A 23003-nucleotide genomic window follows, 5' to 3' on the forward strand; every position below is an offset into this window, starting at 1 on the left:
TGGAAACAACCCAGTCCTTCAGCTGACGGACGGATAGACAGAGTGTGGCGCAGCCGTACAGTGGAGTGCTCCCCAGCCATAGAACAGAGCGAAGCACTGACACGTGCTGCAACATGGATGAACCTTGAAAACATCATGCTGAGTGCAAGAAGCCAGACAGAGAAAGCCCAGTGTCGTGTGGTTCCATTTATAGGAAATGTCCAGAATAGGCACATCTACAGAGCTGGAAGGTAGACTAGGTCGGCGTTGCTCTTCTCATTTGACAGTCAAGGAGACTGCAGCTCTGAGCGGCGGTGTGTCGCCCAGGGTCCCAGAGCTAATTGGCAGCGGGGTGGGATTCTGACTCACGCTGTCTGGCCATGTTCTTCCTGAAAACCTTGCTGTCCCCAGTGTGAAGAGACAAACTGGATGCTGGGGTTTGCAGCACGGAAGGGCCCTTGCCCTCGTTGGGAAGACAACTGTACCTCCTCAAGACCCCAAGGCCTTCCCCAGGTTCCCGTGCCCCATCCCAGGATTCCACTTCCCTGACCTTTCCACCCAGGGCGCCTCACACTCGACGTGCCTGTCACGGAGCGCCTGGCCCCTCTGCCTCACCCCTCCATGTCACCTTTGTTGGTGCCACTGCTCACCTAGACCGTGTCCTGCAGTCACCCTCCTCAGTCACCGAGTTCATCCCTCTTCTGCACCCCCACCTGTGCCCCGAGCTCCATCACACCGACATTGGCAGCAGCTGCCGGCTGGTCCCCTGTCTCCATCCTGCCCCCACCCTCCATCCATCTTCCCTGGGAGCCAGAAGGACCTAAAACACAAATTCGATCAAGCTGCTCCCAAGCTTGATCGCCCCTGCGGGTTTCTCAAGGCCTGTGGAGAATGCGGGTCTTGATGTGCTGCACTCCCCTCCATCATCACCTTCCCCTAACGTCCGTCGTCCTTGTCACTCCATTCTCGCTCTTTGTCCATCTGTGCATTTAGGTCGTCTTCATTAGTTTTTAGATACTTAACAATAACATATATTTAGAATTTTGTATTCTACATTTTCACTTAACATTACGCCACCCCTGCACATTTTCCTCTTTACTGTGGTCTTTAAGTTTTCTATACCTCCTCTCCCTCCTCTCTGCTACCCCCACCTCCAGCCAGAATAATCCAAGTTAACAACCTGCTATGCCTCTCTCCCTGCTCGCGCGTACACATGCACACACACCCGCTCCCACATGGGAGGGGTCGTCTTGTTTGTTTTTTAACAAATGAACCATACTGTTTTTCCTCGCACCTTGCGTTTCTCACTTCACATCCTGGACACCCCACCAAGTCCACGGCAGAAGCACTAACTCATGCTCTTTAATAGCCGCACGCTATAATAGCTGCACGCTTGTCCTTGGAGTGGATCTTCCAGTTTGTTCCTCCCGTCTCCTGTTAATGGATACTTGGGCTATTTCCTTTTTTTCTCCATTGCAAACAAAAAAATATGCTTTCTTAAGCTTATTTTCATGTTTTAAAACTGTTTCCAATTTCTCACTTAAATGGTTTGGACTTAGATTCTGTTAATGATTCTATTAATTCTATTAATGTAAGTCTTTGTGGAGGAAAGAAAAGTTCTGGAAAAGTCCATAGCTTGTCCTCCCAGGTGTTCACCAGGCAGAGGTTTGAGTATACAGGGATGTGGTCAGCCTCTGTCCCCCAGTCTCCTAGGTGAGGTTTCCACTCCCGGTCTCCCTGGGACCCCTGCTGAGTGCATGAAAAGCCCCCCTTAGCCCCTGAGGCCTTGACCTGGCTCTATGCTTGGTGATGTAGCATCGTCTCAGAGCAGAGGGTTTCTGGCTTCGAGGAGGAGGTCTGGGCTGGCAGTCTCCCTCCAGAAGAAACAGTTCCAGGGGAAGGGCTGCCCGGACTGGGGAGGGTGCTCCCGGCACCGTGAACGGGCCCTTACTTGGAAGTAGGGTTGTTGCAGATTTAGTTAGTTCACTTGAGGCCATCCTGGAGTAGAGTGGGCCTTTAATGCAGTGTGACTAGGGTCCTTATAAGAAGAGGAGAAGGAACAGAAAGACACACAAGTCAGCCACATGAAGATGGAGGCAGAGACTGGAGCGATGTGGCCACAAGCCGAGGACACCTGGGGCCATCAGAAGCTGAAGAGACGAGGAAGCATCCTCCTTGAGAGGCTTCAGAGGAAACTTGGCCCTGCCTACACCTTGATTTCAGACTTCTGGCCTCCAGAACTGTGAGAGAATAAATTCCTATTGCCTTAAGCCCCCCAGTTTGTGGTGCTTTGTTATAATTAGTATTTGCCAGGCCTGTCTAGTACTAATTGAAAGAAATACCAGATGTCATATCGTTTCGTCTGAAAATATTCCAGTCCAGAGCTAGAGACTGGCGGGCTGGGAGGGGCTGGGAGAGGGGAGTCAGGGAGATGGCCTGTTGGGGCCTGAGCAGCAGCTGGGGGTGGGGGCGGGGGCTGGGGGCATTGGGTAGGCCTGCCTTGGCCTCGTTATGATGGAGAGGCCTGTTAGACCCAAGTGGAGACCCGCAGGTGGTTGGGTCTTGGAGTCTGGAGCTCCGGGTGACAGGCAGGGCTGCGATCAGCCACACAGCTTGTCCAGCGGGCCTTGGCTGAAGCTCGGTCTTGGAGAGCAAGGCCGGCTCTTTCTGCTGTGGCCGTCTCCCAGGTCAAGGTTAGTGGCCTTAAGCCCTCCCTGACCTAGAAAGAAACAGAGAGGGGGGACAGTTTACAATAAACATATGCATTTTTAAAGGCATGGCTTCTTTTTTATTTATTTATTTATTTATTTATTTTTATTTTCCCCCAAAGCCCCAGTAGATAGTTGTATGTCATAGCTGCACATCCTTCTAGTTGCTGTATGTGGAACGCGGCCTCAGCATGGCCAGAGAAGCGGTGCGTCGGTGCGTGCCTGGGATCCGAACCCGGGCCGCCAGCAGCAGAGCGCGCGCACTTAACCGCTAAGCCGCAGGGCCGGCCCGGCATGGCTTCTTTTAACTTTTAAGCAGCAATGATGATTATCGTGTTGAGGTCTGAATGGGAACTAATAAGGCTAATATGAAAATCTAGTCCAATGAGATTTTTCCCACAAAACAATTTCCCAGCAATGCGTGGTGGACATGAAAGCCCTTTGGTGAGTGAATCTTATCTGCTAAATTCAGAAGTTTAAGGGAAAGGAAGGAAGTCAGTTTCTGAGCCCTAATTCTTAAATAAAAACTTCTTTTCTCTTTTTTATCTCTACTCTTAATTGTAAAACCTTAAAAATTCACAGAAAAAACCACTTGGTACTCTTTTCCCTTGATTGGGGCGCAGTATACGGGGTTCCTATGGTGACTAGTAGTGTGATTTGCAGAATGGGGCCTTTCATCCACAGAAGAGTCTGCCAGGCTGGGCCGGCCACTGGAAGCATTCAAGGGCATGGTCTCCAGGATCAGAGGCCCGGGTTTGAATCACTGCTCAGTCACTGCCTGACGGGGCACTTTGGGGTAAGTGACAAACTCTCTGAGCCTTGTTTTTCTCATCTGTAAATGGGGACGGCAGTGTCTGCTTTGTCAGGCGTGATGAGGATTAAATCCAATCAAGTTGTGTCTGTAAAGTGTCTGAGCTGACAGTTGCTGGCTGTGGGGGGACACTGGCCTTGCAGGGAAAGGGTGGCACAGACGTCCTGACCTTGGTGAGAGGGCTGATGGCCCAGGCCCCCACCCCTCAGAGGCCCTGGGGTTGGACGGACTCCTCTCATCTTTGTGCCTGCAAGCTGGGCTTGAACACCTCTGGCGATGGAGGACTTATTCCTGTTCAAGCGATCTTGGTCTGCTGTTGACGCCATTGTCTCTGTACCCTCTCTCCTGACCTGTGCCTTGTGGCCTCTACCCTCAGGCAGCTGTGGGGCAGGGGGCTTGTGGAGGACCTCGGTCTTGGTTGTTGAGCCATTACCCTGGCTTGAGGATGTGGCCCCCCCAAGACACACCCCTTCTTGTGCTGTCAGGGAGAGGACCTGTCCCCACTCTCCCTGCAGTGGCTGTGTTCAAGTGGTGCGTCTGCTTTTGCTTGTTCATAAGGTTTCTAGAAATGTGTGCAGGTGGGAGGAGGGACGTCGTGTGTTTCGTGTACAGGGTGGTGCGGCTGCAGTGGCATGGAGGCTGCCACAGAAGGTTCAGCCACAGCATGGTTATGTGCACAGGGCCCTTCCTTCCTGCGTGTGAACGTGTGTGCACGGCTTCTCCCTACCTTGACTGACCCTGGAGAAGACAGACATGCTTCCCGTCTCCTGGCTGTGATTCTGGAAAAGGGACTCTGGAATGCCAGCTGCGGGAGAGGGAAGCCAGGGAGCGGGGAAGGGCCCAGTGGCACATAGAGGCCTGAGATGGCTGAGCCTCCCTGCCCACAGCACTGCAGCCCCCTTGGTGCCCCCGGTAACGTCCATGCTCGGCAGCAGGGACCAGCTCTGTGCCCACAGAGGGGGCTGCACTAGGTGGGGTCTGGAGCCCAGCTCTGGAGGCCGACAGCCTGGGCGCAGATCCCCAGTCCACTGCTGAATAACCTTGCCGTCTGGGGTTCTCTCTGTGAGTGAGCCTCGCTGTACCTCCATTTCTACATAACCCATCTATGAAATGTGGCTGCGGGAGCTGCTGCCTTTCGCAAATCATGTGTCCCCAGAAGTGGTGCCTGTTGTCATCATCATCATGCCTGCCGGCATCAGTGCTGGGGTTCCTGGGGAGACAGCCCCCCAGCCTTACACCCACCTATTTCAGGACCAAGTGGAGGGGAAGGTGGGTTGGACTGATGGCCAGCTGGCTCTCTCCCCAGAGGCCTGGGGCTTTGTCTCATCCACCTCGGCCTCCCAGAGTTCAAGCCTGCCCACCACCCTTCGGGCTCCAGACTCTTACCTCCGCCCAGTGAACCTTTCCACGGGCCCCTTGGCAGTCACACTCCGCCATCAGCAAACCCCACATCCCAGCCTCCCAGACGCCCATCCTTGCCCTCATCCTCACAGAAACCTGCTGAGCCGGCACACCGCGTCCCCCACAGCCTCCCCGTGGGCTCTTCTCCCTCGCTGCTCATTCTGGAGGGGAGGTGAGGGACAGGCAATGGGACACGATCCCAAGGGGAGATTCAGAACCGCAGGAGCCAAGGTGGGCAGGGGGCCTGGGCCCCTGCGCGGTGGGGAGCCACCTCTGCCAGTGTAGCAGGAGGCCGCAGCCTTCTGAGCTCTGATACCAGCCACCCCTGCCGGGCTGGGCTGGCCTCCACGGGGAGAGTCCACAGCTGTGAGGGGGGTTGAGGCGGGCATGTGAGGGGCCCACAGCCTGTCCACTCCCATGTGGGGGCCCCTGGCAGGCCTCCTTGGGGAGTAGTGGGGCTTGGTCCAGGTGGGGGCTCTCATCTCAGGCCCCACTGAGCTGCTGGTCTGCCCTCGGAGCCCGGGCTCATCGCTGGGACACACAGAGGACGTCCAGAGTCATGGGCTTGCGGCCAGCTTCCTGACAGCGAGTTTTCCGAGGGACTCTGAGAGCAGGTCCAGCATCCTGAGACCCTTCACACACCCTCCACCAACTGCAGTAACTTGCTGTCCTCTCCCCCTGCTCCACTGGGCTGTCCTCTTGAGCCTTTCCTCTCTGTCCCCCTTGTTACCCCATCCATCCTCCAGGCTGTTGGGTGGGGGTCCCCAGCACTCCCTCGCCACCGTCACAAGAGGGGACCCAGCCCTCCTGCCTCCATGCCCAGCTGCCCTGTGGCCTCCCTGCTCCCCACCCTGGAAAGTGGGTTAATAACATTCACCCCCCGTCTCTGGAGATAAGGAGAGAAAGCCCTCTCTGCCTTGAGGGGCCGGGAGTCATAATTAACGAGTTGATGAGTGTCCTGATCGAGAAGAAAGGGGGGCTTTCTGGGCTGTCCTCACGGAGGAGCGGCTGAGCTGGGCCCAGCTCTTAATCCTGCAGTAACTGCCTCTCGGGCTGGGGCCCTGCCACCCCCCCACCTGCCGCAGCAGTCATTTCTAAATCAGGCCTAGACAGACTGGACGTGTGGCCACCATCCTTTGGAAAATGCCAGAGACTATGTGGACCGCCTTCCCCCGTCCCTCCCTCCAGACTCCCAAATGCCGCTGAGCCTGAGGGCCAGCCCCATTGTAAGGCCCTCAAAGCGCCAGCATTTTAATGGCCTGACCTCGAAGAATTAGGAGGACCCCCTCTGCTGATTTATATGCCATACGCTTGGGGTTTAATTGGAGCATAATTGTAATCCATATGCCTGTTAAGGTAATTACACTTATAAACGTAATATAATCCATAGATCAATGGGTTCGGAGCTAATTAAGGCAACCGTAATTAACATTTACAAAAAACCTTGCAATTACTGGAATATCCTTTAAGCTGGCCTTCTGAGCTGATAATGAGGCCACTCAGTGCTCCGCGGCCTCCTAGAGCTCTTTGATTCTGTGCATCGGGCCTCTGGGGACCAAGTGCTGGCGCCTTACCTCACTGGGGTGGGGTCAGCACCCGCCGTTTCCACCCCAGGGTGCTGGGACGGCCACCCAGCTGATGGCAGTAGCACCAGGGGAGCCAGATCCTTCTGACTCTGCTGTCCCCAGAGCTCAGCTTGTGTTGTGGCTCAATAGACTCAGACTGACAAGTGGATCATGGAGAAAGAGAACGAGAAATCCTCGTGTTGAACTAGAGGCAAAACCAAACTCAGGTTCTTGCTGGAGGGAACATGGAGCGTCCTCCCCAGCCTCGGGAGGAGAGGGTCTACCTCCGGGCTTTCCTCCTGCCCCGTCCCTGCACCTGCAGCTACACCTGTGCTCCCTCCCTGCCCCTGGGGCAGGGACAGACTGCCCTGAAGCACTGGCCTGGCTGTGCCCTGTTCTGTCCCCATGGGTCCTCCCCAGGAGAGGGAGAGTTGGCCCTGGTGGGTGTGGGGGCTGCAGGTGGCAGGGGGAGAGGCCGTGCAAGGACCAGGGAGGCACAGCCAGTGCCCAGGGGCCACGTGTGGGCTAGTACTGAGGGGAACCAGCCAGGAAATCCAGATGCCCTTGTTCGTATGTGGCTTTTGCATAGTCTCCAAATCTGTGTGTCCAGGAAAAAGAACCCTCTCTAATACAGAATGTTCCAGACCTCAGCCCTCTGCTCTCTCCACCCCTTCCCAGCCCCCGGGAAAGTTGACAGCTGCACGCTAGGGCCAGGATTCCTCCTGTTCCTGGATGTTGCCTGGTTCCTGGTTATATCGTCAGCTTTGTGAGCTGCACAGAGGCCCACCCGCCTGCCCCCAACCCCGTCCCGAGCAGAGATAAGCGGCAGCCCCAGCAGGCAGTGTCCATGGCGGGATTACTGAAGACTAATCTGTTTGGAATCTGTCCTGTTCTGGCTCAGGAAAGCAGCAGCTCTCTGGGAGGGACGGGGACCTCCTGCTGTCCTTGCAGCTCTGTCCTCTGGGAACCAGGTGCTCCGTTAGACAGCACCATATGGATCCTTTGGGAGGGATTCTCACGTAGATAGAAGGAGCCCTCAGGCCGGTACTGAGAGGGAGGGTGGCAGGGCCATTATTAGCCTGAGCTGCCTGGACTCAGATCCTGCCTCTGCCACTTAGAGGTGGTGCCCTTGGCCAGGCAGAAGTTACTTAACCACTTCAAGACTTAGTATATATAATGGGGATATGACAACTACATTCAATAGTGCATGTAAAGTGTTTAGTGTAGTGCCTGGTACACAGTAAGCGCTCAGCTAATGCTGCTGCCACTGCTGTTGTCATCACTGTCATTGACAGGTGCCCTGGAGGAGCTGAAGGACATGGGGGTGGGTGGGGTGGGGCCCGGTGGGGCAGTACCCAGAGGGCTGCTACAGGGACAGGTGTCTCGGCTATCCCCGCGCTGGCTCTTCTCTCTTCTCTCTTCACTTCTGCACACCAAGTCTCTGGGCCCCAGAGACTTGGCAGTTCTGGCAGAAATGTGCAGACAGGACCGGATTCTTTAACAGAGGAATGAGGCAAACGGGTACAAGGATTTCTCCACGGGAACCAGGTGGTCAGGGGCTGCACACACGTGTCAGGGGCTGCACACATGCGTCAGGGGCGAAAATGACAAATCATAATAACAGCAGCCATTTATTGAGCACGTACTGTGTGCTAGACTCTGGGCTAAGCACCACACAGACTCATTCACTGACTCCTGACAGCAGCTCCATGTGGCTGGTGTTTTAGTCCCTTTTCATGGATGAGGAAACTGAGGCTCCGAGAGGTTGAGTCATTGGTCTGAATTTGTCCAGCAAGGGGGTGACTGGGCCAGGATTTGAACCCAGTCATTCTCACCATCACTGTGCCCTTTCCTTCCCAAGGGGAGCCTCCCATCTGCTCTCTCTCTCTCCTGGGTGGGCCAGAGGGGCTGGTGCGAAGGGATGGGCATGTAGACGTTTCTCTCACCCCATAGTGGAGAACACGAAGGAGGAGGCAGGGCTGGGCTACAGAGGGGGCCGGCCCGGAGCAAGGTGGACAGCCCCTGTCTGGACCAGGGGGAGGAGCCTGCAGAATGCTGAGGGAGATGCCCTCTCCAGGGGAAATGAGAACTGCACTGTGGAGACCCTGCCCAGGGTGGGCTGGGGCGTCAGCCAGGCACACTTCCTCCCTGGAGGACCCTGCAAGGATGGGGGCACCTTCAGAGAGATGGGATCTCACCTGACCCTCAGCCTGGGGAGGGCGGGCCCCCTTTCCCTACTCGGGGCAGCTGGGAGGCTGGCTTCCTTGGTCTCCCTCTTCTGGGACCGCAGTCCTGCACGGCCAGTTGTCCAGGGCCTGAATACCGTGGTCTCAGGAGAATCACTCCAATGTGACTGTTAGCCTCTTTATCTTTTTTTAGAACTTCAGGATAATAATTCATATCTTTTCTTATCAATAACAACACTGTGGGCATTCCTGAGCTCCTGTTCTGGCAAGAGGAGGAGGAGGAGGAGCTGTTTGCATGTGTTGCCTCACTGAACCCACGTGCTGAGCCCACAGTGTGGGTGCTGTCATTATCCCCCATTCAGATGAGTTCAGCCACTTGCCGGAGGTTGCACAGCTGGGACGTAGTGGGGCCGGTCTGGCCCCTGACCAGCTGACCCCAGTGCTTACACACGCTGGCTCCTTTTGTCCCTACAACCTCCGAAGGCCACAATTACGAGGTGGCAGAAGCAGACTTCAAACTCAGGCTGTCCAGCTCCTCTCCCTGTGCTCATGTTGAAAATTTCGGAAAACTGGAGAAAGTGGAAGGAAGCAAGTTAACCTCGGACCAGCCTACCATCTAGAGGAGACTTCTGATAACCCCCAGGGGTCCCCTTCCAGACTTCCTGTGCAGGGTATGCAGGTCGTGGGTTACATATTCTATTCAAAAGTGAGGTTAGGAGCACATGCTGTTTTTGAAACTTGTCTCTAGTGACTGGCTCCAGAACACCTCCCACATCAGTGCAGTTCTCCTGTGTCATTGTTTTAATGGCCGCACCCAACTCCATCGTGTGGACCCACCGTATTGCTAGACATTCCATGTGTTTCCACCGCTTCGTCGGTGTGAACAGGGCCGCACTGCACGTTTTGGAGCATAGCCTTACACTTAGTTGTGATTTTGCGTTAAGATAAATTCTCGCGTATGGAATTGCTGGGCCAAAGGGTATGCAAAATGCTAGGGTTTTTGGTACTTCTATAGAATGCTCCCTCCCAACATCAGTTGCACTCCCGTATGCGGTGTAGATGGTGCTCTGTTTCTTTACACTCTCACCAACACATAATACCAGGGAACAGGGCCGGCCCCATGGCTTAGTGGTTAAGTGCACGCGCTCCGCTACTGGCGGCCCGGGTTCGGATCCCGGGCGCGCACCGACACACCGCTTCTCTGGCCATGCTGAGGCCGGGTCCCACGTACAGCAACTAGAAGGATGTGCAGCTATGACATACAACTATCTACTGGGGCTTTGGGGGAAAAAATAAATAAATAAAATTATAAAAAAAAAATACCAGTGAACAGTATCATAATTTTTATAAATGTCTCAATTGATAGGAAAAACTGGTACCGTCTCTGATTACTAATGAGACTAAAGGTTTTTCTCATCTTCCTTGATCACTGACATTTTTCCTCCTATAAATTGCATATTTATATCCTTTCTCATTCTTTATTGTGTGTTTTTACAACCAAGGCTTTTCTTTTAATGAGAAATCTGCATTTCATCAAAGATGGAACACAAAGTCTGTGACTCATTTATTCTCTGGAGAAGATGCTTCTTTTTTGTTCTTTAATCCAATCAGGTACCAAGGCTAAAAGATGTTGGCAAATTAATTTCCAGCATGAGAGACTGGCAGCTGGTGTGTATAAGGACCCTGGCTGAGAAAACTACATTTTAATTCCAGTTACTCAAAAGTGTGAGGCTGCCTGGGGTCACTGACCAAGGTTCAAATCCCCACTCGGCCACTTTCTTATCAATAACAACACTGCATGACCTTGGAATGCCCCTCAACCATTCAAAACTTTCACTTTCTGGGCCCTAGAATGAGGACCCCCCTGGGGTTGCCGTGCAGTTTACGTGAGGTCTGGGAGGATGTGATGTGGCTCGTACTGTGTCTGACACACAGTAAGCACTCAACAGATCTTCACCAGTGTTATCGCCAGCCTCCATCTCCTCCCCAGGTACTTGTGATGCTGGAATAAATCAGAAGAAAAAGCCACTTTAGCCTGGAAGGGGGTATAATTTAGTTATTTGTAAAGAAAATCTTAGTTGTTGCAAATCAAAACCTACAGTAAGTTGTGGGAGAGGCTGTTTTTCAAATATCGCTGGTGCTGGGTCAGGCCTCGTTCCTGATGGTGTGCGAGGTCAGGCAGGTGAAGGAAGCCGTGGATGGAGTGCTCGAATAACGTGACTCAGACCAGCTGGGCTGCATCGCTGCTGGGGCATCAGCGTGCTGATTACATCGGGAGTGCCAGGGAGCCCAGCAGGGGCCCTGGATGCACCTCAGGTCTGCAGCAGGGGAAAGGAAAGCTAGAGAAATCCTGCAGCTCGGTGATGGGCGGAAAGGATGTTCTGGTTTGCTGCCAGTAGTCTCATCGCAATTGCTAAGATTTATTGAGCATTAAGGCAGATGCTGTCTTATCCCAATTTTACAGATGAGGAAACTGAGGCCCAGGGAGGAAAATGACTTGCCAAGAAAGCACAGCTCGGGGGTGGCAGAGCCAGGACTCTGCTCATTCTGGATGTGGTCCTGTGTTAAGGGTCTTTGAGGTCTGTGCCCAGCAAGGGCCTCCCCACCTGCTCCATGTTCTATGTGTGCAGGGGTCGGGCGAGACCTGGCTTCCTAGTCCTGGGTCTCGTGAGTCTGTCGGGCCCCATCAGAAAGGAGAGGGGGGAAGGTGCAGAGGTGGCTCTGAGACTGCCTAGGGTGTTGTGCAGAGTCTGATTTGTGAATCTGATGGGACTGTGGCCTCCACCCAGGTGGGCTTTGGTTCCATCATGAGGCGAGGCCACATCAAGGATCTCAGAGCAGTTTTGAAGACATCTTTGCAAGCACTTGTCCTGGATCTGCCACACCATTTTCAAAGAACACAGTCTGAACTCCTCTCCCTGGCGTTTGAGATCCGTCTAGAACCGCCCCATCAAGCATTCTGGTCTCATTGCCCTCTCCTCCCTCACACCCTGAATTCCAGGTGAGCCAACCACAGCTGTGCTATTTCAGTCCTCTGCTGCCTGGAAGGCTCTCTTCCTCTCCCCGATTCCCCACAATGACTCTTCCTGTGAGTGCAACCTCCTCCAGGAAGCCTTCCCTGGTGCCAGTGGGGAAATTTAGGTGTTTCCTCCTCTGTTCCCCTGCCCCTCAAGATACCTCATTCGTGCCTTGGTCATGTCTGGACCAGGGCTTCTTCATTTTCTCGTCCCCAGTGTCTAAGCCTGGGGCCGGCTTGGACTGTGCCCCAGACTTGGTTTTGAGCTGATGAATGAATGAATGAATGAATGAAGGCACAAGCGAATGGCTGGCAGATCTGGGCCTCTCAAGGGCCTGGTACTCAGTAGTGCTCAGTACACTCCTCTTGGAGGGGTGGTGGTGCCAGGTGGCCTGCACGTGCTGTAGTCCCAGAGCTCGGTGGGGGTGCCGTCAGAGCTCATGTAGACCAGCCCACTCTGGTTGTGTTCGGAATTCGAGTCAACACACAGCTTCGTGGGTTTACTTTGTACTCAACTCCTGTGTCCCCAGGAATTGGAGAGACAAGAGTGCGGAAATAAATGATTTCTGTCTTGGAGTAAATCACAGTTCATTTGGAAAATCTATTTCCTAGAAGAGAGGTGGGGTGCTGGTCTTCAGGTGGGGCTGGAGGCTGAAGCCTCATGTGGCTTTGTCATTACCCAGCTGGTGGGCTCACCCCTGGGGTGGCCGTTGGTGGGGCAGGTCATCTGTAGCCCGCAGTGATGCCAGACAAGGCTGGCCACAGTGGGGAGGGGCACAGAGCACACAAGGGCGGGGAAGCTACATCGGGGTGGACTGTGGAGATCCGGGGACAGGGGTCCCACATGGTAGTCTTGGGCTGAGTGGTGGAGCACATTGGTGGGACGTGAGCCCATGGGGGTCCAGGGAGTTGAGGGTGGGTGCAGGCGTGGGTAAGGGGAAGCACAGAGGCAGCCGTGGGGTGTGGCCTCAGCGCCTCCCATCAGTGTGTCCCAACCCCGAGGATGGGCGTGTGGAGCCTGCCCTCGTACACCTGGTTCTTCCTCTGTCTTTGCCGTCCTGTCTGCCTGGCCCTTCAGGGTCACAGAAGAGAGGCACCCTGAGGACTCTGGGTGACAGTTGAGGGCACATGAGGCCGTGAGAGAGAAGCAGCCACGTGGCTCTGCATTCTCGTGCCGCAACTGGACAGCTGCATCAGCTGCCCCGAGGCCACTCTGCAGCTGCTGGGCCACCTGGCCCAGGGAATGGGCCCAACGGCTCCCCGGCAGTGCTCTCAGCAGCCTTTCTGGGGGAGGGAGGCACAGTGACACTTCCAGAATCTGAGCATCATGTTGGGGAGTGGCTGGAAGGCTTTCCGTGCCTTCCCTGAGCGGACATCCTCCCGTGGCTGTTGGGCCTCCTCGTCCCCAAGGAGCTGCCACCTACCTCACCCTTAGAGTGGGCCTGCATGCAGCTCGTGCTGTGTGCTGTCCATGCGTGTGCATGTGTTGTTCTGCACGGCTCCTGATGATAATCCGTCACTTTCCAGATGAGGTGAAGGAAGGGTGGGAGGCATAAGCCACTTGCCCAAGGTCCCACCAGTGAGAGGCGGACGTGGTTGAGCCCTCAGCAGTCTGACTCTGGCAGCTGTGCTCTGAGCTGCTCTGCTTGTCTCCCTCTTGGTGGTGGGGAGTCCCAGCCTCTCCCGTGGGTGGATGCGCTGGGCTTGTGTTTGTTCGGTTCAGACATAGAACCTCCTGGAAAGACTTGCAGGAAAACACTGGGGCAGAGCCCTGAGCTGGCGTCCTGGTCGGCCCTGCCCGGGTGGGGGTGGCAGGCAGCAGGCAGGGGGCAGTCACCACGCTGCCATGGCTCCCACCGCCCACTGCACATGTAACAAAACGGCTCCAGACCCACTTTTATTTTGGTGGAGCATTTAGTTCCCATTAACATGTTTTGTTTTTCCTTTATAGTCCCAAGTGTCAAGCCTAGCAGAGCACAGATGTCTCACCAAACAAAAATAGATTGGATCCAAGGAGGGCTGTGCAGTCACAGACATTCTCATGCTCTCAGCAAAACCAAGTTCCCTTGCCAAGCGCTCTTTGGGAGGATGTTTGGAAAAAATGTCAAGGCATTCATTTTTCTCTCGACCTTTTCAGTTGGAATTGCAGGGCCTTAACACTGAAAGTAAAAGAAGTTATAAATAAAGATGCGGCCAATGGCCAGGCCTGGCCCTGCTCTCCCAACTGGCCATCGGTGGTTTCTCCGCAGATGTTACTGAGCACGAGGGTCCTGCTGAGGCCCCGCCTCCGTTAGAGGAAGTTAAGATCGTTTCCAGATAGCAGAGGGACAGAGAGCAAGGTTTCCACACCCTACAATAGTAAGGGAAGGAGAGACCCAAAGAGAGAGGAGAGTGGCAGAGAACAGTGCTGGGGGATCTAAGGCGTGTGGCTTGTGGCAAGACGGTGCCATCAAGATGTGTTTGAACGCTTAGAATGTTTGCTGAGTCTGTCGTGGAGTTGGGAAGTGTTGGTTCTTGACTGCCCTTCGGCTCTCGGGCAGCACTGTCCGTCTACTGGAGGAATCTGGGTGGGTCTGAGGGCACCTGCCTGCGATGCATACCAGCTGGCTCTTAGCTGTGTTCACTTTCCTGCACTCTCCTGGCTGTGGGTCCCAGGCTCCCCGCCAGGGGGCTGGCTGGCTTCCCCAGGGCCCACACCCTTCCAGGGAAGCCATGACCAAGAGTTCCCTGCTAAAATGGAGGCCACCCACAAAGGCCACAGAAGGGGTCTGCTGGTGGGGCCACGGATGTATCTGCTGGGGAAGATGCCACACTTGGGTCCTGGTCTGCCCAGGAGTTGCTGTGGAGTTATTTCATGGAGGATAATGAGCACTTCTTTTGTCTCCCTCCTGGAGGGCTTCCTCTGGCAAGTCTGGGGCAGGCCTTGATGTGGGGACATTGATTCTTGGCAGTGCTGGGTTTTACTGTACTTCGGTCCTTCAGTGGCACTGTCTGTTGCAGGGCCCGGGAGCACCTACCACTGGCTCCGTAGCCCTTGGAGAGTAGGTTCCATGTGGTTCATCTCCAGTCAGAGCTGCAAAGCGACTCCCCACAGGGGCGTTGCCACCTGAGGTACCACTGAAACTGGAAAGCTTTGGAGCTGAGCGAGATGGCAACTTCAGATGCCCGGGGAAGAGGTGTAATTTCCACTTTCCAGGCCCTGGATCTGGTTTGCATCACATGCAATGGCACCAGAGTGCTATCTTGACTGCAATTTGTGGTCTTAAGGAGTAAGCCCAGATCCAGACGGGACAAGCAGCCTGTGATGGCTTCATAAAGTCACTGGTTTCTTTTTCTAGGGGAGAAAATTGGTTTTTGGTTAAATTTTTGTTTTTTAATTTTATGAATGTCATATGCTTACATGGAAAACATAAAAAATCTGAAAGAAGCAGCTAAAAAAAATCCTTTCATAATTCACCAGTAACATCAATTAACATTTTGGCATATTTCCTTCCAGCCGCCCCCCTTTATTTCGTATTTTTTAAACATAATTGAGATTGTGTTTTATGTGCAGTTTTACAGCATATATTTGTCAGCTTTGAAATAGACTCATCTGCATTGTCTGTATGGGCTACAGGAAAAGACCAGATTTCTGAGGTTTAGCTGAAGCTGTAGGAGAAGGAAATCTAAAAATATCCTTCTCATTGGCCTTGCACAAGGAGCACCGTGGCCTCACATTTTCCTCCCAGTAAAATAAGGGCCAAGACTGAGACTGAACCTCCTGATGGGTGCTCGGCGATTATGCTCATGGACTGCACTCTGCGCTCGCTCTGTCAAGCCTGAACACTGGGAAGGGGCTGTCACAGAAGGAGTCTGGAGCATGGCCTGGCCGGGCTGTGGAGGGGACCTGGAGCCCAGCTTCTTCCTGAGGGGCCCCTCGAGAGCTCTCTGGGGTCTTCTACAAAGCAAACACTTTAGAGGGAGCTGGAGGGGTCTTCTCTCAGAGACTCACGCTGCTTCTTCACCTAAGACCTACCCTGGTGACAGGAGAAAAAAGTCTAAACTGTTAACAGCATTTTGGAAACTTCTGCTTCTGGCAAGATGGAGGGCAAGTACCTTTCCCTATTCCTTCTGCTAAGTACAGCTAGAAACCCTGGGCCTTAGGTATAAAACCAACATTAGGAGGCTCTGAAAGATGGAGAGAAGAAGGCAGACCAGCTCGGGACCTCGGGACCCAGGAACAACCCAGTGGTGAGTTCCCTGGGTTTTCCTTTTGCCTCATAGAACCCAGACTTGGAGCTGAAGAAGCCAGCAACCCAGAAACACCAATGGGCACAGACAAAAACGCTCCTGCGGAAGTTGCTCTCTCTAGCCAAAGGACCAGGAAACAGGCAGCCTACCAAGACAGAAAACTTGTAGACAGTAACTGCTCCAGACAGTCAAATGCCACAGAAAAATCTATGGTCTGTCCCCATCCGTGCCAGCAAAGGCCAAGTGGGGAGCCCAGACTTCCACCCTGATCAGGCTATAATGAGCCCCCCACCACTGGGGGCTGTCAGAGAAGGCCAAGTGGGGACCCAGGAGCTGGGCGGTAATGACACCCCTCAACCGGGGTGTCAGTGGAGGCTGGATGAGAAGCCAGTGCTACCCCCACGCAGTGGTAAATATGGGCACCTCCCCCCGCCACACAAACACAGTGTCAGTGGAGGCCGTATGGGAAGCAGTCGTGAGGCATTCCTGCTCCTCCCAACCAGAGCGGGACTCCCACCCTCGACCTGAAGTAATAAGACTCCCTCCCCCACCTCAGGGTCCACAGAGGCCCAGTGGAGAACCTGGACTTCCACCCCACCTGGCAGTAATGAGACAGCTCTACCCTGCTGCCCCTGCCAGAGTTGTGTTCAAAAAAAAGCCAACTAAAAGAGAATGTTTAAATAAGGTTCGGAGTCTCATACCATCATACCCGAAATGTCCGGGTTTCAATACAAAATCACTTGTCATACCAAAAACCAAGAAAATCTCAACTTGAATGAGAAAAGACAATGAATAGACACCAGCACTGAGATGACACAGATGTTAGGACAAGGATTTTTTTTTTTTATAATTTTATTTATTTATTTATTTCCCCCCCCAAAGCCCCAGTAGATAGTTGTATGTCACAGCTGCACATCCTTCTAGTTACTGTATGTGGGACGCGGCCTCAGCATGGCCGGAGAAGCGGTGCGTCAGTGTGCGCCTGGGATCCGAACCCAGGCCGCCAGCAGCAGAGCACACGCACTTAACCGCTAAGCCACGGGGCCGGCCCAGGACAAGGATTTTAAAGGAGCTATTATAAAAGTGCTTCAACAAGCAATTGCAAATACACTTAAAACAAATCACAACGTCGAAAATCTCAACAAAGTTGAAAGTCTCAGCAAAGAAATAGAAGGTATAAAGAAGAACCAAATGAAAATTTTAGAACTGAGAAATACAATAGCCAAAATAAAAAACTCAGTGGATGGGCTTGATAGCAGAATTGAGGGGACAGAGGAAAGAATCTGTGAATGTGATGATAGAGAAATAGAGGTTACCCAATTAGAAGAGAGAAAAAAGACTGAAAAAAATGAACAGGTATTTCACCAAAGATGATATACACATAGCAAATAAGCACATAAAAAGGTGTTCAACATCATTAGTCATAAGAGAAATGCAAATGAAAACCACAATGAGATATCACCATGCAGATGGACCTATGTACATAGATGGGTACTGATGTACCTATCAGAATGGCTAAAATAAAAAATAGCAACAGCAGCAAATGCTGATAAGGATGCTGCTGGATCGCTCAGACATTGCTGGTGAGAATGTAAAGTGGTACAACCACTAGGGAAAATAGTTTGGCAGTTTCTTAAAAATCTAAACATGCAACTATCATATGACTCAGCAATGGCACTTCTGGGCATTTATCACAGATAAATTAAACTTATAATTCGCACAAAAACCTGTACATGAATGTTCATAGCAGTTTTTCTCCAAGCCTTAAACTAGAAGCAACCCAGATGTTCTACAGTAGGTGAATAGTTGAACTATACATCTATACCATGGAAAACTACCCAGCAAGGAAAAGAAACAAACTATTGATAGACTGGATGAATCTCCAGAGAAAAAAGCCTCTATCTCCAAAGATTACATACTATCCAATCTCATGTATATAACTTAATTCTCAAAATGATAAAATTATAGTGATGAAAAACAGATTAGTGGTTGACAGGGGTTGAGATGGGTGTTGGGGCAAGAGGGAGGTGGGTGTAGCTATAAAGAGCAACATGAAAGATCCTGGTGGTAATGGAAATCTTCTCTATTTTGACTGTAAGAATGGCAGTATAGGGCCAGCCCCGGTGGCCTAGTGGTTAAGTTTGGCACGCTGTGCTTTGGTGACCTGGGTTCAGTTCCCAGGCACGGATCTACACCACTTGTCTATTAGTGGCCATGCTGTGTGGCTGCTCACATACGAAAAGAGGAAGATTGGCAGCGGATGTTAGCTCAGGGTGGATCTTTCTCAGCAGGAAAAAAAAAGAATGTCAATATATTGGTTTTGATATTGTTCTATAGTTTTGCAAGATGTTACCATTGGGGAAAACTGGGTAAATCTATACTTAGTAGATTTCTTACAACTGCATGTGTGTCTACAGTTATCTCAAAATTAAAATTTTACTGAAAAAACAATGGAACAAGGAAAAGAAAACATTTGGGGGCCTAGTGGTTAAGTTGGGTGTGTTCTGCTTTGGCGGCCTGGGTTTGATTCCCAAGCACGGGTCTACACCACTCGTCAGCCATGCTGTGGCAGTGACCCACATACAAAATAGAGGAAGATGGGCACAGATGTTAGCTCAGGGTGAATCTTCCTCAGCAAATCAATTAATTAATTAACTAATTTAAAAAATGCTCATGACTTTCTCCCTTCCCACCTTTAAAAAAGAGAAAAACATTTGTAAGTAGCAACCCAGAAAATTGCTTATGATATAATCTGAAGTGACAGGAGCTGATGACAAACTTTCTTGTGTAAGAGTGTCGGTAACGCTGGAATAAGCTTGCTTGTGGGGGGAAGAGACTGGAAGGCAACATCCCCAGGTGCTCATGGTGGTTGAGTTAGAGGATTGGCATCGACCTGTCATTTATGTCTGAACATCCATTTCCTACTGTCTTTCCTGGTTCCCCGGTGCGAGACAGATGAAGAACGGGGCAGTTGCAGTGTAGGATGCTGAGTCTGGGTTGGGGATAGTGCACTGTGCTGTGGAATTATGGGTAGTGTTTTCTTCTTATCTCTAAGTTCCAAACAGGGGATATGGTTACATTATTTTTTTATGATGGAAGAAGTTATACATTAAAAAGGGAAACAACATAAGCAAGGTAAAGCTCTTCTGCTAGCCATTCTTGGGGAGCTCATAGGGGGCACCCGCTTACTAGACAGTCATGTGACAGCAGGGACTTGCCAGGGGGTGGGGGGATTTGCTCTGACCACTCTGCTGCTGGGGCTTTGCCCTGCGCTTCCCTGACACACGCGCATCCCAGGACCAGCTGGCTGGTGGTGGGTTCACCCGGCCCAGCCACACCTGTTCTAGCCTGTTTCCCACCACACAAGAAACCAGAAGGCAATTTCCAGGCAGGAGTGAGGCGGGGGCTGTCACAGGAGCCTGTGTCTTCCTTCAGTGGTGATGTCCTCACCTGCACAGGTCCCGTGTTAGGCTCCGTGACACTGATTTATAATAAGAAATATATATTTGGTCTTCATCTCCATTTCTGCACAGAGTTCCTAAAACCTTTGGAAGTTCCTAAGTGATAAAAGTGATAAAGGTGTTTCATATTCATAACAAGCCTCTTTCAACCACACCTGAGTTTATGTTGATGAGGTAACTTTTGGAAAGCACTGAGGATGGGGCTGGTTGCCAGGGGGCCTGATCGTGTGGTTAGAGAGTTGGAACTTTCAGTCCACCCATCTCTCTGGGGAAAAGGGAGAGGGGCTCGAGATTAAGTTCAGTCACCAATAGCCAATAATTTAATCAACCATGCCGACATAATGAGGCCTTCCTCCATAAAAACCCAAAAGGACAACTTCTGGGAGCTTCCGACTTGGTGACCACGTGGAGGTGCTGGGAGAGTGGCAGGCCTGGAGAGGGCATGGGAGCTCCTCGCCCCTTTCCCCGGCCTTGCCCTGTGTACCTCTTCATCTGGCTGTTATAATATCGTTTATCATAAATTGGTAAATGTAAGTAAATGTTTCTCTGAGTTTTGTGAGCTGCTCTAGCAAATTAATTGAACTGGAGGAGGCGGTCATGGGAACCTCTGACTTACAGCCGGTCAGTGAGAAGCACAGGTGACAACCCGGACTTGTGATTGGCATCTGAGGTTGGGGGTGGGGAGGCAGTCTTATGGGACTGAGCCCCTAACCAGGGCGGGGGGGAGGGGAGTGTCAGATGCTATCTCTAGGTGGATGGTGTCAGAATTGAGTCGGATTGTAGGACACCCAGCCGGCGTCAGAGAATTGCTTAGTGACATTGAAAAAACATATGGGAGGCTCCATGGGTTCTCACCGCACACTCTGCTCTCATGTTTGCAAACGTAACGCCAGGCAACAAGCGAGGCCACCTGAGATGCTCAAGGGCTTTCCCTGGGCGAACCTCCCCTCCCAGCAGCAGCCCTCGGCCAGCTGAGAGGCAAGTGTGAGAAGGGCATTTTCCTCCCTTGGGAATATTTTTTGGTTGAAATGGAGGGTTTTGTGTCTGCTTGCTCACTGTTTCACTATTTGTAGACAGTAGTCTTCCTTGCCATCCTTTACTGGAAGTGATAAAGAACACAGGCACCCGTGGGCTTGCTGTGCGGGTCATGGTCCCCGAGAATTCACTCACTGGTCTTTCTCCGCTGAATGCATTTATATTTAGGGTTATGGTATCAGTTCTTGGCACATCGGTTCTGTCAGGAGGGGGAGAAGCACAGCTGCCATTGTCCCAGCGTGCAGCCCGAGACCTGGGGGAGTATGGCCTTGCTCAAGGTCGCCGGGAGGCAGCTGGAGAGGTTGGCAGACCGAGCCTAGAACACGGCTGCCAGCAACCTGCTCCAGCCCAGGACCGGGTTACCGCAGGTCCACGCCGGATTGGAGGACCACCCTGCCCTTCTGTGCCTGTGTGTGCTGAGGAGAAAATAGAACTTTACGCCTTCAGAAACCCGACAAAACCAAGGCGCCAGAGTGGAGCGTGCCCCTGCTGTCCTCGGAGGCCTGTGGGGAGGTGGGCTCGGTGTGGCCCACGTGGCCCCCGGGTGGCCTGCAGAGCCGGGCTTGGCCACTGCAGTGTTTGTTGTGGGCAGTTGCCGTGCCACGTCAGGCGTCTCAGCGGCCGAGGCCTAGGGACAGGTGTGGCTGAGCCCAGTGGTTCTCCGGCCTGGCCTGGCCAGCAGGCGGCACCTTCTCCGGTAACTCTTAGGGGCCCAGATCCTGGAGACTGGACGTGTCATCGTGTCCCCTCCACGTGCTCGGGCGCCCCCTCCCCCAGGACCAGGAGTCTGGTTAGCATCGTTGGGTCCCTGGGGAGACCCACGCTCAGAAGGGGTCGTCTTTGCACCCCCAGGAGCATACCGCTTGTTTGTCCTTTATGGACACTAAGCTGGGGACCATGGGCGCCAGCCTCCTCTGTGGGGCTTCTGCCCACTTTCCCCTGGTTTTCTCGGCATTGACACTAAGCCATTTGGCTCAGGTGATGTATGTGACTGTAGTTTAGGCCTTTGGGGTGTTGGAGCCCCCTGGGACCAACTTGCAGGAGTTAGTTGTGTACGTCTCTTCCCAACTCTGTTCAGCCATATCACGTCGGTAGCTTGAAATCTGCCACCGGGGAGGTACGTATTTACCCCACGGCAGTCAGCAAGTGCCACAAAGCAGAGTTTGCCCCACCCCCTCAGGGAGCCAGTTGACCAGCACACCTCTGCATTGGGGGGCTTTTGTGCAGAGTTGATGGAATCCCAGCAGAAACTTGGCCAGGTCACTGTTAGGGTGACGGGTGGCTAGGCAGCTGAGCTGTCCACCTAGATATGGAGGCCCAGGGTCTGTGGGTCAGCAGCGATGCCTGAGGGCTGTGTGGTCATCTTGGGCACCCAAACCCTTTCCCTTGGAGATCACTGGGCAGCTGCACTTTGCCCAGGAGCAGCACGCTGCCTCCCCTGGTCAGGCCCCCCATTTCTAGGAGTGCTGGCATCCAGGCTACACACCCTTGTCAGCACAGCTCCAGAGGAGAAATAAGTCACCTCAGGAAACTAGAGGCCTACTCGCCTGCATCCATTCAGTTCTTCTCCAGATGGTGTTTACCAGGTGCCCAGAACCCGACAGAGGCAGGCCCAGCCCCGGCCCACGGATCCCCAGTCTAGTGGGGAGGACAGGTGGGGAGGGGGTCCCACGATGAAGAGTGCAGGGGAGGTGAAGATGAAGGGGGAATTCCCTGGGACCCCAGAGACTCAAAGCTGGGCCTCCCGCCCAGCTCTCGGAGCCCCAGAGGGCGTGGACCCTGCTCCTCTGTCCTCTGGACACCCGAGCCCTTTGTCCCCACCTCTTCTGGAGCTAATTGTGTTTGAGTCTGTCCCCACAAGTGGACTGCAAGCTCCCTGGGGGCTGGGTCCTGCCTTGGTCAGCTCTGCGTCCCCAGGCCTGGGCAGAGCAGCGTGATAAACGTTCTTGAATAAGAAAGGAGCCACTGAGCAGGGGGTGAGTTGCACACTCGTGGGCTAACGAAGGGCTCGGTTGGGTTCACATCCCAGCTCAGCTGCTTGTTGCTCTCTGTGTGCCCCCTCAGCCTCGGTCTCCTCCACTCCATATTAACGGGCATAAATCACAGAATATAAAATACAGGTCAAGTCTTGGCCTACCGTAGCAATGCTTAATAAGTAGGAACTAGTATTGTTGTTATTAACGAAAATGTCCTTTGTGGTCTCCTTTGTGGTCTCCTTTGAGTCTGTAATATGCCCGGATGACCACAGAGCAGCACTCTGGGTTGACAAGGGGCAGCACTGTTTGTTTACGTCCCCGGTCAGCCTCCGGTGGCCGCTTGTGTTACCAGCTGTGGCTTGTGATCTCCTGTGGTGGACGGAGTGTTGTCCTCCTCGGTTAGACACCCGTGCTCAAACACAGACATGCACATGTACATATGCACAAACTCATGCACAACATGTACAAGCACACACATAGGCCCGCACGTGCACACACACATGCATGTACTCATACACATATGCACACACTTGTGTACACACTCGTGCATATGTGCTCACAGGTCATGTGCATGCATACTGCTGCTCCCCGTGATCTGCTCGAATGCACGATTTAGTACCTGTATAATTTCCATT

General features: G+C 52.9%; 1 protein-coding gene across 2 annotated transcripts in view; it reads left to right on the top strand.

The window, feature by feature from the left end:
* LHPP (phospholysine phosphohistidine inorganic pyrophosphate phosphatase) overlaps positions 1-23003 on the top strand; it is a 149219-nt gene that overhangs the window by 84625 nt on the left and 41591 nt on the right. The gene's annotated exons all lie outside the window — the stretch shown is intronic.

This window comes from Ceratotherium simum, chromosome 6, assembly GCF_057802395.1.
Source record: "Ceratotherium simum simum isolate JZ-2026a chromosome 6, ASM5780239v1, whole genome shotgun sequence".
Taxonomy (NCBI): domain Eukaryota; kingdom Metazoa; phylum Chordata; class Mammalia; order Perissodactyla; family Rhinocerotidae; genus Ceratotherium; species Ceratotherium simum.